The sequence below is a fragment of the Leuciscus leuciscus genome (genome assembly GCF_965113295.1).
Source record: "Leuciscus leuciscus genome assembly, chromosome: 15".
NCBI classification, from domain to species: domain Eukaryota; kingdom Metazoa; phylum Chordata; class Actinopteri; order Cypriniformes; family Leuciscidae; genus Leuciscus; species Leuciscus leuciscus.
In genome coordinates this window covers 25,646,475-25,659,781 of record NC_138739.1, presented here as the reverse complement: position 1 = coordinate 25,659,781, position 13,307 = coordinate 25,646,475, and the positions used below count along the sequence as shown (strand labels likewise).

Here is a 13,307-nt window from a genome sequence, read left to right as displayed (position 1 = left end):
ACGAGGCCTGCCCCCTTTCTTCCGGAGCTCCACGAGGAGCTCACTAAGAGCTGGAAGGCGCCATTTTCTGCCAGGCTGCGTTCTACTGTCTCTTCGACGCTCTCTCTAGTAGACGGCGCGAAAGACAAGGGCTACCTCTGCATTCCTCCGGTCGAGGAACCGGTAGCCACGCACCTCTGCCCGCCTTCCGCCGGATGGCAGTCTCATCCTTCACTGCCTTCCAAAGCCTGCAGGACTACTTCGGCTTTGATCGGTCGCGCCTACACCGCCGCCGGTCAAGCCGCGTCCGCACTTCACACGATGGCCGTGCTTCAGGTGTATCAGGCCGACCTTCTCCGTAAAATGGACGAGGCGGGCCCGAACCCTGAGAATTTTAATGACCTCAGGAGCGCGACCGACTTAGCGCTACGAGCCACTAAGTCCGCTGCTCAGGCCATCGGGAGGAATATGGCGTCTCTCACTGTCACAGATCTCAGACGGCTGAACAGAGCCCTTATGCAGAGATCGTTCAAAATGCTCACGACCAGTCAGATTCTCGCGCAAATTCGCCCGAGGGACTGGTTTATCTCTGTGGATCTGAAAGACGCATATTTTCAGATTCAAATAGCGCCCCATCACAGGCCTTTCTTGCGATTCGCCTTCGAGGGGCTGAGCTATCAGTACACCGTCCTGCCGTTCGGTCTGTCCTTAGCACCCCGTACATTCACGAAGTGCATGGATGCAGCGCTCGCTCCCCTGAGACAACGGGGGATGCGAATACTGAACTATCTGGACGACTGGCTTATTCTAGCCCAGTCACAGTCAGAGTTAATAGCGCACAGGGCTCTATTACTCGACCATTTACGGGATTTGGGTCTCCAAATCAACTGGACCAAGAGTTTACTGTCTCCCAGCCAGAGAATCTCTTTTCTGGGAACAGACTTAGACTCTGTGTCAATGACAGCGCGGCTGACGTCACAGCGCGCGCTGCAGATTCAGCGCTCAGCTGCAGCTTTCAGGACCGGCAGCATTTTTCCTCTCAAACGTTTTCAGAGGATGCTGGGTCTTATGGCTTCGGCCTCGGCAGTGCTTCAGCTGGGCTTGCTTTTCATGCGCCCGCTGCAGCACTGGCTGAAGACGCGGGTCCCGCTGCGAGCATGGTCCGCTGGCCGCGTTCGCCTCAGGGTAACTCAGAACTGTGTCACAGCACTGAATCCCTGGAAGGCGGCAGACTGGTATCAGTCAGGAGTGGATCTGGGCATGGCTTCGAGACGAAAAGTAATCTCGACAGACGCATCCAACTCAGGTTGGGGCGCCCTCTACGAGGGCAGACCAGTGTTTGGTCTGTGGGCAGCCTCAGAAAGGCGCCTACACATAAACTGTCTGGAGATGAAAGTGGTCGAAAATGCCTTGAGATACTTTCTCCCCCTCCTCAAAGGCCACAACGTTTTGGTCCGCACGGACAACATGTCAGTGGTGTCATACATCAACCGCCAGGGCGGTCTCAGGTCACGGAGCCTTCACAAGCTGACGGAACGCCTCCTCTTGTGGGCCCATCACAACCTGCGCTCACTGAGAGCATCACATGTCCCGGGCTCCCAAAATGTGGGCCCAGACATGCTGTCCAGGGACAACGTTCCCCCCGGGGAATGGTCCCTGCACCCTCAGATAGCCCAGTTACTATGGGACATCTTCGGCAGAGCGGAGGTCGACCTCTTTGCGTCGACGGAGAACGCGCACTGCCCAGTATTCTTCACGAAACAGAGAGATGCGCTGGCCCACGACTGGCCCAGCCGTCCGCTCTATGCGTTTCCCCCGATCGCGATGTTACCACAGGTAATCAAGCGCATCAGGGAGAGCAAATGCTCTGTGCTCCTCGTGGCGCCGCTCTGGAGGAATCAAGTGTGGTTCTCAGAGCTGATGCAACTGACGAGCACGACCCCGTGGCCGATTCCGGTGAGGAAAGATCTCCTCTCCCAGGCCAGGGGCGCGATCTGGCACCCGCGCCCCGACTTATGGGCCCTGCATGCATGGGCCATCAACGGGTACCCGCTGACCTCCCAGCAGCAGTGTTGAACACAATTACTCAGGCTAGAGCACCCTCTACTAGAAGGCTCTACGCCTCTAAATGGTCAGTGTTTTCCGGCTGGTGCTCGGCCCGAAACTTAGACCCACAGCGCTGTAGCGTTGCAGAGGTTCTCTCCTTTCTGCAAGAGCTTTTGGACGAGGGCAGGTCCCCCTCCACGCTCAAAGTGTATGTGGCGGCCATTGCGGCGTTTACAAAACCTTTGCATGGCCGGTCACTGGGTAGAGACGACCTCATCGTTAGGTTCCTAAGAGGAGCTAGGAGGTTAAATCCTCCTCAGCCCCCTCTGGTTCCAGCCTGGGACCTCTCCTTGGTCCTGGAAGCCATGAAGGGCGAACCCTTTGAACCCCTCCAGTCCGTGGATTTGCGGTATCTTTCACTGAAGACCGCTTTTCTCATGGCTCTCGCTTCAGTTAAGCGAGTGGGTGACCTTCACGCGCTCTCTGTGAGTGCTTCGTGCTTGGAGTTTGGGCCTAATGACTCTAAAGTCATCCTTAAACCGAGGCACGGTTATGTCCCCAAAGTGCTTTCCACTCCGTTCAGATCACAGATTATTTCACTGTCAGCTCTTCCGAGATCTGAGGGTGAGGACGATGTGAATTTTCTCTGCCCCGTCAGGGCGCTGAGAATATATGTCGAACGGTCTGATGCTTTCAGGCAGTCAGAGCAGCTCTTCGTTTCGTTCGGTGGCCGCACTAAGGGCTTAGCCACATCGAAACAGAGCCTGTCCAGATGGATAGTTGACGCTATCGCTATGGCTTATAGGTCTAAGAACCTTCATTGCCCTCTGGGCGTCAGAGCGCACTCCACCAGAGGCATGGCCTCGTCGTGGGCGTGGTCTCGCGGAGTCTCGCTCCATGATATTTGTACGTCGGCGGGCTGGGCCTCTCCGTCTACATTTATCAGGTTTTATAACCTGGAGGTGCCTGCCCTACAGGCTAAACTGTTGTCAGTCTAACATACTAGCTCTGTTCGCTCTCGCTGCAGATCGACACAGACTGTGTGTGGTTTGTGTTATACACAGGCTCCAGATCGACAGACCAGGTCTTCCTGTCTGTGATCTTTTTTCACCTGACCTTCGGGTTCAGGTGGCTGACAGGCAGTGTTATCATTCTTAGTTCAGCCCACGGATGTACCTGGCTGTTCTATTGTATTAAGCACCCATTCCCACACTCTGGAATGGTTATCTCTCCCTGGGCCCAACCCTCATCGGCCCAGATATTACCACTTACGTTTGTCCCCGGGCACATGCCCTTGGGAACGTGCAGGTGGACCTTCTCTAGCACGCACGGCGTTTTACATTGGGTTCCCGTAGCGTAAGCTAGCTTACGCAACACGAGAGTACTCTCGTAAGAGAACGCTCTCGGTTACTAACGTAACCTCGGTTCTCTCTAGATGAGGGAACGAGTGTTGCGTAACCCTGCCGTGCTTGTGCTACTTCTGGTTCGCTTCAGATTGAAAAACCAGAGAACAACCTCACGGGCCTGCTTTTATAGCCTGTAGCCACGCCCATTCTGGCGGGACGTGACGCGCACGGGCACCCGCGCCCTCATTGGTGCTTCGTCACGAGCAGGTCCTGGATAGGTTGCAGCAGTTGCTGCTGAGCAACCAATAGGCGCGCGAGCCGCTCTGCCTAGGTCTGCTTATGCAGCAATGCGTTTTAAACATTAAATTTTTTGGCTTCAGTATTCTCGAGAAAAGGGTTTTTCCCGTAGCGTAAGCTAGCTTACGCAACACTCGTTCCCTCATCTAGAGAGAACCGAGGTTACGTTAGTAACCGAGAGCGTTATTGCGTTCACCATGGCTGCCTGTTAATTATGACTGTACTACTTCACTCTCGCATCTCCCAAAAGTTTCTATTTTCTTTCTTTTTCTTGATTCCATTTTAATGGTTTAATTAAATTGCTATAACCAATTATTTAAAATGTAACGATTTAAGCAAAACTTTCTTCAAGGTTATACCAAACGTTTATTTTGACGGTATCGGTGTAGACCTTTGAGTCTCTCTGTGTTTTATGATATGACGATCGTTTTTCTCAAATGAAGCTAAAATGCTGCTGAAGTGACTCTCAGAGCGGCTGTGTTGATGAAGTGCATTAATGTCCTCATATAGGCTGAAAACATCGCGAGCGTCATGCCTTAAGCCGCTTGTCCACCAGCGTCTCGATTTCTGACGCGACGCCAAAGCCCATTCATTTCCTATGGAACTACGTCAGGCAGCAAAAACGCCCCGCAAAGCATGATGCGTCGCGTCAATTTGGTCAACAGCGGCGCTGCAAAAAAGTATCTCGGTGGATACTTTATGCAAATGAGAGCGTCAAAACGCGGGGCAGCAGCCAATGGAAACTCGGCGGTGAGAATTTGTGTATGGGCGTTGCTATGGTTTCATATTTAAAGTACATTTTTCCCGGCGCGAAAAGCAGCGAAAACGTCACAGGCGTCGCGTCGGAACAAAAATTGATCGGACGCTGGTGGACAAGCGGCGTTACGGTGCGTGTCCACTACAGCGGCAAAACTCCGCTCAGTGCCGCTGGCAACGCTGTAACGTCTCCGCTTTGGGGTGTGTCTGTAGCGAGTGTGTTTAATCGAAGTTTTTTTCAACACACGGACAGTATAATCATCAGCGATGCACGTGATACACAAGCTTTGTTTCCAAATGCACCAAGCAAAGATCCTTTCAATTTGATAAACTTTTATAAACCCAGCCAATATAATCACAATGAACACATCCAAAATAAAATCTTTAACATATTGTCACGGTGTGACAAAAATTAGAGAAAAGACTAAGGTCCTTGTGATGCAGTGTTGTTGTGGAGACCTCCAGTGGACACCCGTCTCTATTGCACTGCGAATCTGTTGCCATGGCAGCAAGGCCAATTGCCCGATTGACAGCAGGTGTGGAGTAATTACAGAGAGTGTTGTGAGAGGGACACGTATTGAGATGGGACTTTAAAAATAGAGAGGAAGCAGACTGTCGTGTGGTTCTCCTCCCCGCCTGGAGGTTCTCCTCCCGTGAGATACTGTGTTTTTGTCGACGGGTTGTTCTTTTATTGAGGCTGGGCTGTGAAGCGGGCGAAGATCGAAGTTGAGAAGTAGAGAGAAGAGAGTGAAGTATTTGTCAGCGAAAACCCAAGGAATATCGTCAGCAGTGGGAAAGACGCAAAGTGATGAGTATTGGATTCGTTGTTTATATGCACTAAGACTGAAGTGGTGTTGAGAGTTTGGAAAGTGTGTGGCACGAGTGAATTAGTACACCGAGTGAATTGTTGATCTATCTCCAACTTTTGTCCGCTCCTTGCTGAATTTTGCAACCCTCATTTGCGTACCTAAGATTTGGGGATAGACATTTGCACAAAAAGAATAAATAACTTACCGTAGCCTATTTTATAAGTCGCTCCGGAGACGCATATCAGTCAAAAAATGCGCCACGAGGAAGCAAAAACATATAGCCTAAGTCGCACTGGACTAAGTTGCATTTTTTTAGCAATTTATTTCACCAAAAAAAAAAAAAAAAAAAAATTACAGACAGTTCTCCGTTACGGACGTGAGCGCTCTAAAGCGGCAACAAAATAATGTTTTAAAACTTTCACAGAGACCTCAAACTGAAAGCACAAAGCCTGTCTTTACATTTCATTTCGTTTTGTATTAATTGTATCTTCATTTTAATCGATGTTTCATCAACCATTTGTCTGGATTTAATAAGAAGTAGCTAAATATAGGCTATTAGAAAATAGATAATTAGGACACGGAGGCGCTGGCGAACCTGGAGCTCGTCTCATAAATGAACCGAAACTCAGCGTGGGCCTATAAGGTAGCCAATTGCCTCACAGACCTGAGACATATAGATAGCTTGAAATGTCTACTTTTAAGCAGAACAATTCAAAACGAAAGAAAACAGACTGCGCTGCTTATGTAATTCGTATGAAATGTGCATTTCTCTCTGGCGCTGCGAAGATCGCGAGTCGTCAACTTCATCTGTCTAGCCGACACTGACATAAAAAAATAACTGTTTTATTAGTAAACAATTAAAATGTCTCCTGCTATATGTAACATTTGCCTGTTCCTTACAAAATACTGACAGTGGGGTAGGCTATTTGATTTTTTTTTTTTTTTTTTGCAGCTGCGGACAAATCTTTTCGACACACACACACAATATTACATAACACTCTGCGCTTATGTTTTAAAAAGATAATTTAACATATAAATAACCATTCTTAAATAGACCACTTAAAGTGTTTATTACAAATAAATGACTAAATGCTAAAAATGAATACATTTTAATGAACAAACATATGCGTTGCATTTACAATTCTGTGAAAACAGGGGGTGCTGCAGCACCCCCACTTCCCGCGGCCCTGGATATCCAACACCACAGATTGCGCACCTATAGGTGCGCAATCTGTGGTGTTTGATAGGCTTGCTTTAAAATAGTAACTCTAGTAAGCGCTTTAAAGTTGTCATTTCTTTGGTTTTCAGAGTTAGAAAAGCAGATATTTGCACATTTAATTTCCAGAGCTTGAAACAGTTATGTTATTTTGAAAGTTACAAGGTTTTAAAGATCAGACATTCTGTTGCACTTCTCTTAATTTTCAGTTGAAATTAAAGTTCATGTGAATCATGTCACATGACATTATCCATGCATCCCTCTAATTTGTTCCTCCTGTGAGGTGGGTTAAGGAAAAAATGCATTTGAAAATGTGAGGACCAAGCAACAACCCCAGGTTCTCCCCTGAGAACAAGACCAAAAATGTTATGTGCACCCCTGGTAATAATGCTCCTATTGTTGAGACCTTGTAAATATAAAAGGAGCTTTTGTTCTTCTCAAGTACGAAACAAATTTAAAAGTAGCTGTTGTTCTTCTCAAGAACAAAATAACAGTGGAACATCTCAAGGAAAAGACAGCAGTGGAACATCTCAAGGAAAAGACAGCAGTGGAACATCTCAAGGAAAAGACAGCAGTGGAACATCTCAGGCTGAAAAAAATGAGCTTGTGGAAAATTTGAGTTGTTGTAAAGTTTTTGTAGTTTGTTGTATTCCATGTCTTGTGTGGATCTGTATATTTTTCATTGATGGTGATTATCTTGCATGTGGATTAACCGACTGTAATGGATACTATACCTGTGATAACGAACTGCATCCAAGATGTGTGAATTGGTGCACACCCACCAAATTAAGCCCCCCCAAAAATGAGACTGAATGTTACGAAAGAACTCTGGAGTTGATTTGGATATCAAAGGTAAGCTTCATTAGCCTGGCTAACGTCAGACCACTTTCTCTTTGAGACGTGGGCCCTGTCCCAAATGGCACACTCCGGACTTGTGGACTTCCTCAGAGTCCACACTTTGGTGACGTCATGTAGTGCAGACCTATAGGGCCCTTGGCGCGAGTCCACGAGGGCACATTGAGAGGTATTTTTGGGACAGACTCGCTCGGCATGCCGGAAATAACGGTCTGGTTGTTGTTGGACAGGAGAAATCACATTTTTGCGCTCCGACGTCTTATCTGCATGTCCACTACACAGCCTAATTTTACAGTTCTATATTTTGATATTGTGCATATCACCTGGGCATTAGACAATTGATAAATCATGCTTATTTAAATGATGTATACAGTTGTACATAATAATACATAATGTTCCATTTGAACTAAGATTGCAATTTTAAAACATAATTTAAACATATTTTTTTCAATTTACAGGTTTCAATATTCATACTATGTTTACATATGAGTCAGTAAAGCCCTGCCATTCGGTTCTATTTATTTAATGAATCATAATGCGATCGTATTATTAAACACGCTATTATTATGTTTGAGACATCAACCACTGGTCGATGACCATAATGTTTGTATAAACTGTAGGTAACAACTGGTAAAATGTACATTTAGGTCATAAAAACAGTAATATTTTCTTCTCAGCCATGTCAACAATTATCCGTGAGTGAAATCTCCTCCCATCTGTTGTCTGATTGGCCTTTCGCAAGGATTCCTGGGTAGTTAAAGTGCGTGGAGCCTGCATCTATGCGGGCTTCGTGGAAGACCGCTTCAAGGGTACAAAGGGGGCGCTGCTGAGCACACTTCAGAGCGGTAAAATGCTGAATGGGACGGCCTACGGACTCGTAGACTCAGCGAGCACGCGCAATTCAAGTCCACGAGACCGAAAGTCCGCATGAAGTGCGCCATTTGGGACAGGGCCGTGGTCTGGATACTACATGTTCATTTTCTCGTATTTGAGGCGTGGTTTACGAATGCCCAGAGCCGTTTATTGGGCGCTACAAATGTCTATCAAATGCGCCTGTACGTAGCTTATAGCCAATTGTCGGTACACGATCCGTTCCACCTGCACGATCCGTTTCACGCATGCGTAGTAGACGCAGTAGAAAACGCACATGCGCAAATGATAATTCTGTTTTGCGACGATTTACGACACTGCACGATCTGTTCCACGTAGTTCTTTCTTCATGTAAGTGCAGATTGTCTAGGCAGAAATGCATATTATGTTCCTTATTGTCTTCTGTAAACAACATTGAAGGGATCATTTTCCTCATTTAGATTATATAGACCCATACCATACTAATACAAAATTACTCAACTTAAAAGTTAACTAATATTAGCAGCTTTTAATAATAAAAAAACGACACAAACCGTCTTTGACAATACTACTGACCTCAGACCAAAACACGGCAAGTTAAGCCTAATACCATACAGCAGTGAATCGCAAAGGAGAGTAGCCTATGGAGGAAACTGATCATGTATGTTAATGTAACAACTCACAACTCCTTTATTATTTTTGGATTGGCAACCACGTAAACACATCGTAATGCATAGCGTAAGCTACATTTAAAAGCATCAAAATAGACCCGCTGTGAAATGTTAAACACAATACAAAGTTACACAAATATGCCGCAAGTTGTGCCATCGCATGCGTGGTTCCGATAGTGTAGGAAAACCGTGACGTTTTCTACTACGTAATTACGCGCATGCGTGTACGGATCGTGCAGGTGGAACGGATCGTGTACCGACACCAATCGTTTCAAATTATACCAGATGACGTAAGTAGAGCGACAGATATTCAACGAAGAAGACGACGATGGGTCAGAGATTTATGTGTACACCAGAGAGTCCTGCACGGGTCCGATTTTGTAAATCCGCACCCGACCCGCTTAAAATAGAACCGACACCCGACCCGCACCCGAAATAAAATCAGTTTAGACTATCACATTATAGACACTTACAAAAATATTTATTGCCAGGTCATACAGAAGTTACACGACAATTAACACAAGGACAACTTCAGCCGAAGCTGTCAAAAGGCCGGTACATTAAGAACATGGCTAACGTTACCACACAAATCGAACAGACGCGGCTACACCACTATATGCCACGCAATTTCGTCTAGCCTACATCTGACAATTTTGGGTTCAAACACGCCCTGCACACCACACATACTAACAGTGTTAAATATGAAAAATACCGTTCGATAGAACGGCTTTGTTACCAGTTATCTGCGTGCTTCCTAAGGGATGAAGTTCCACATTTGCGGCTATCCAACACGAAAATGTTTGCAGCAAAGCTTTTTGCAATATTTTCTTCAGATAACTCCAAATTTCTCCCACACACTGGACTTGATTTTTGATGACGTATTGTCGACAACTTTACAATCTCCACTAGCTATTCTTTTCTTCAACTCCTCAGCATCCATCTCGACGACTGCAAGCAGATCGCGCGCGCGGGTATGATGAATTTTTAAAAGTGGAAGTAGCCTAGGTAACGTTATAGATCCTGGGAGGGGTGGCGCGTCGGCACAAATAAACTGATGTGGATTTTAAATTATTTTATCAACTTGAAATACAGGCATATTTTTGTAGATGAGATGCTTGCTAAACTAAATATGCATATATTTTTACATCTGTCATGTTGGATCCATAGATAAACAAACTGCTTCGGTGTGTCGCATATACTTCGTCATCGTCTTGCTGCTCCCTCCCCGTTCTGTGATTGGTTCCCTATTTCAGGGGAAAAATTAGCCCATGGTAGCCAGACTACCTTGCAGCGTGAATAAAATCGCGCTGCTCAAGGCAGTATGGGGAAACCCAGGCTAAAGCTTCATAGGATTTTGGCTCAATTTTCCCTTATACTGTATGTGACAGGTTAAGACTGCATTATCCTGTTTCACAACTATTTAATTGTTCTACATATGTACCTCAAATAACTCCAAAGACATTGTTGTTTATTTAAATGTTGTTTATTTATTAATATGTATATATATATATATATATATATATATATATATATATATATATAATAATTTTTTTATATCAAGATTACAGGTTATGTTCTGGCTATTATCTTCTGCATCCTAGCCATTATTTATGTGAGTTTTGACTGCAAAAGTCAAACATCAGTGGGCCGCACTGACCAAGAGAGTCAAGGACAGCAAGGTCCAGGTAATGAGGAACAGCCTGAGCAACGCACTGACAACCTTCCGATGAGCAGCATTGAAAATGCATCTGAGGATACAAGTCTCTTAAACAAACCGTCTACAACACAGCCCTGATGTTAATGACATCAGATGCCATCAGCTTTTGTGTGTCTTGTGACCTTATAAAGTTTGGATGCATCTATTTGAATGAGGCCTGACTTGACTGAAATATTTTCAGTGATTGACGGATACAATTTCACTCTCTTCCTCACACAGAGTATGCTGTCAGAGCAACTGGAATGGAGCACGAGATATTTTGACTGTTTTTGTATTTATTTTTTTATAAATTACCCATAAAAAGATAAATATATTTTGCAAGCTATACAGAAATACATAATAATAGAGGAATTCAGGTTCATACTGTATGTTGTCTTTCAAAGATTCCATTTGTGTTTTTTAATTAACTGATTTGTGTTTTAATTTCTATTTCTTCAGTTAATTGATTGTTTGTTGTTTATAACTGTCCTTTATGAATATGTATAAAACATCTCAGACTCAGTTCTTATAAAATGTAAAAATTTCTTACATTGTTTGTTTGGAAATTTGGAAATGATACTGTAAAAAACAAACAAATATCAGACTTCTTTTTAGACAAAAAGAAAACTTTTACAATACATTTACAACTTGATTTAAATATGACAGCTTTTTGGATTTGAACAGGGATTTCTTCAGATTCATTTAGTTGGTAAAGACATCCAATACATTTTCCACATAATTCCCCAGACCAATTATAAATTATTCCAATTAGAAATAATAATTTCAGTGCTAGCTCATGTACAGTAACATTGGAGGGCAATGAGGACGTGGACCACCTGGACAAACAAGCCAAATCTGCATTAACTAATGTTATTTTGTTGAAAATGTTTTAAATTCTAAGATGTAAATCTTGTTTTGACTTCTGCTCTAGATTTCGGTTGAAAAGTGGCATTGCAGTACAGTGCAGTATTGGTGGCTCTTTCAAGGATAAAAGATCTGTTAAAAGTCTAAATGTGAATAGATTACACATCCATTCCTTTTTTATGTACTCCTGCCTGCATGATTCTTATGAAACCTCTTTGTTGATATTTTTTAAGAATTTTTGTGTAAAGATCTGGCATTGTATATGGCATTTTGTCATGATGTATTATGCCGTTTTCTTTTTGTTGGACAAACAATATAAAAGTTAGTTCTGATGGATGATTGAATTTAGTTCACTGGAACATTTCTGCATTACTCAAGGTGTTCTCAAAAGGAAAGATGTAATTCGCATGAATAGCCCATTGTTCCCATTATCCTTTTTCCAAGTTCACTTTCTCATCTGTTATGATGAGACAGTCTGAGACGATGAGACATCTGCTATAATGTAAACAGATCCTTGTAAATCGTTAAAAATAAAGATCCTAAAGTGCCACAGAGATCCACTGTTACACATAATTCGGTCAACAAATATTGATGATCTTCATTGCTTGCTTCCCATTTTTACTCTGTCTGATTCCACCTTCATTGTGGATGTTTCTGTAATTGTTTGAGGGGGAATATTTCGCTTGTGGCATGGTACACTGGAAAGGAGATCTTGCATGATGAGATAAAGATTAAATGGTGCAAACCCATGAGACAGAATGATGATTTCTATTTGACAGTGAGTGTACTTGACCATTTTTAAAGATTTTATTTAACAAATAACGAAGCCGTTATTACTCATTATTCATATTATTATTATTATTATTATTATTATTTTAAATAATCTATAATATTAAATATAGGGGAGAGTGTGGCACAACCTAACGCGGGGCTAGTTGTAACACCCTTGTTTTAAATACTTCCACATATGCTAGAATGACGAAACTAGTGTATTTACTAGTTGCCATATCAACACTCTGGAGAAAAAATTACGCCAAAATTCAGAAATCTTTGGAAGATATCACTGAACATTTATTTAAACATAGCAAAAGCAGAACACAAGTAATTGTGTTAATTTTTTATCTCTATTTTTGGTGTTTATTTTAACTATCTGATATTATGATATGTGTTATTTAACAGTTGAAATGGTTCTTTAATGGGTTTAAATCCCAGTTGTGCAGGCGGGGGCATGTTGTAACACTGCGTTACAAGGAGCCCCTATTATAAATATGCTATTCTATTCTATACTTTTATGAATTCTATTGAGAAAACATGAGAAAAAGGTGAATAAAGACTGAGAGTCACTGTTCAGAAATTATTCATTATTATTATATTTTGAACTACGTTGTATAGCTGTGTTTTCCGGTGTGGAAACTCAAAAATTATTTTATTTTTAATTATTATTTTATATGAAAAAGATATTTTATCGAGGAAATATTTTAGTTTGTCTTGTGTATATATATATATATATATATATATTTTTTTTTTTTTTTTTTTTTGGATCAGATAGTGTTTTTAAGCTGTCATATGGTCATGTTACAATGTGCCCCTCACATGTTAATGTACACCACCTATGGGCCAAGTTGTCACATTTTACTTCTATTCTTTCGGGGTATATAAAAAAAAAAATTATACACCGTATTAATAAAACAAAACTTGGGAAATGAATGTGGGAAAAAATAAATAGTCTGAACCCTAAGTAGATTCACACAAACTGAGAAAGTCAAAAAGCGTTCGGTTTAGAAAGTCAAAAAGTGTTTAGATATTGTAACTTTTTGTTTCATGTTCATTTGTGCAACCTTTGTTTCCACAATTTTAAAAGTCTCTTTTGTAATATAAATAATGTACAGTAAAAAAATTGAAAATGGAAGTGTTTTATACAGA

At 42.8% G+C, this 13,307-nt stretch overlaps 1 long non-coding RNA gene across 1 annotated transcript; it reads left to right on the top strand.

The window, feature by feature from the left end:
- The first annotated feature begins 6,834 nt into the window (after positions 1-6,834).
- Positions 6,835-10,815, top strand: LOC309475470. The gene is made up of 2 exons (XR_014197663.1): positions 6,835-7,301; positions 10,386-10,815. It is a non-coding gene; the product is annotated as an uncharacterized lncRNA (long non-coding RNA).
- Positions 10,816-13,307: the final 2,492 nt, after the last annotated feature.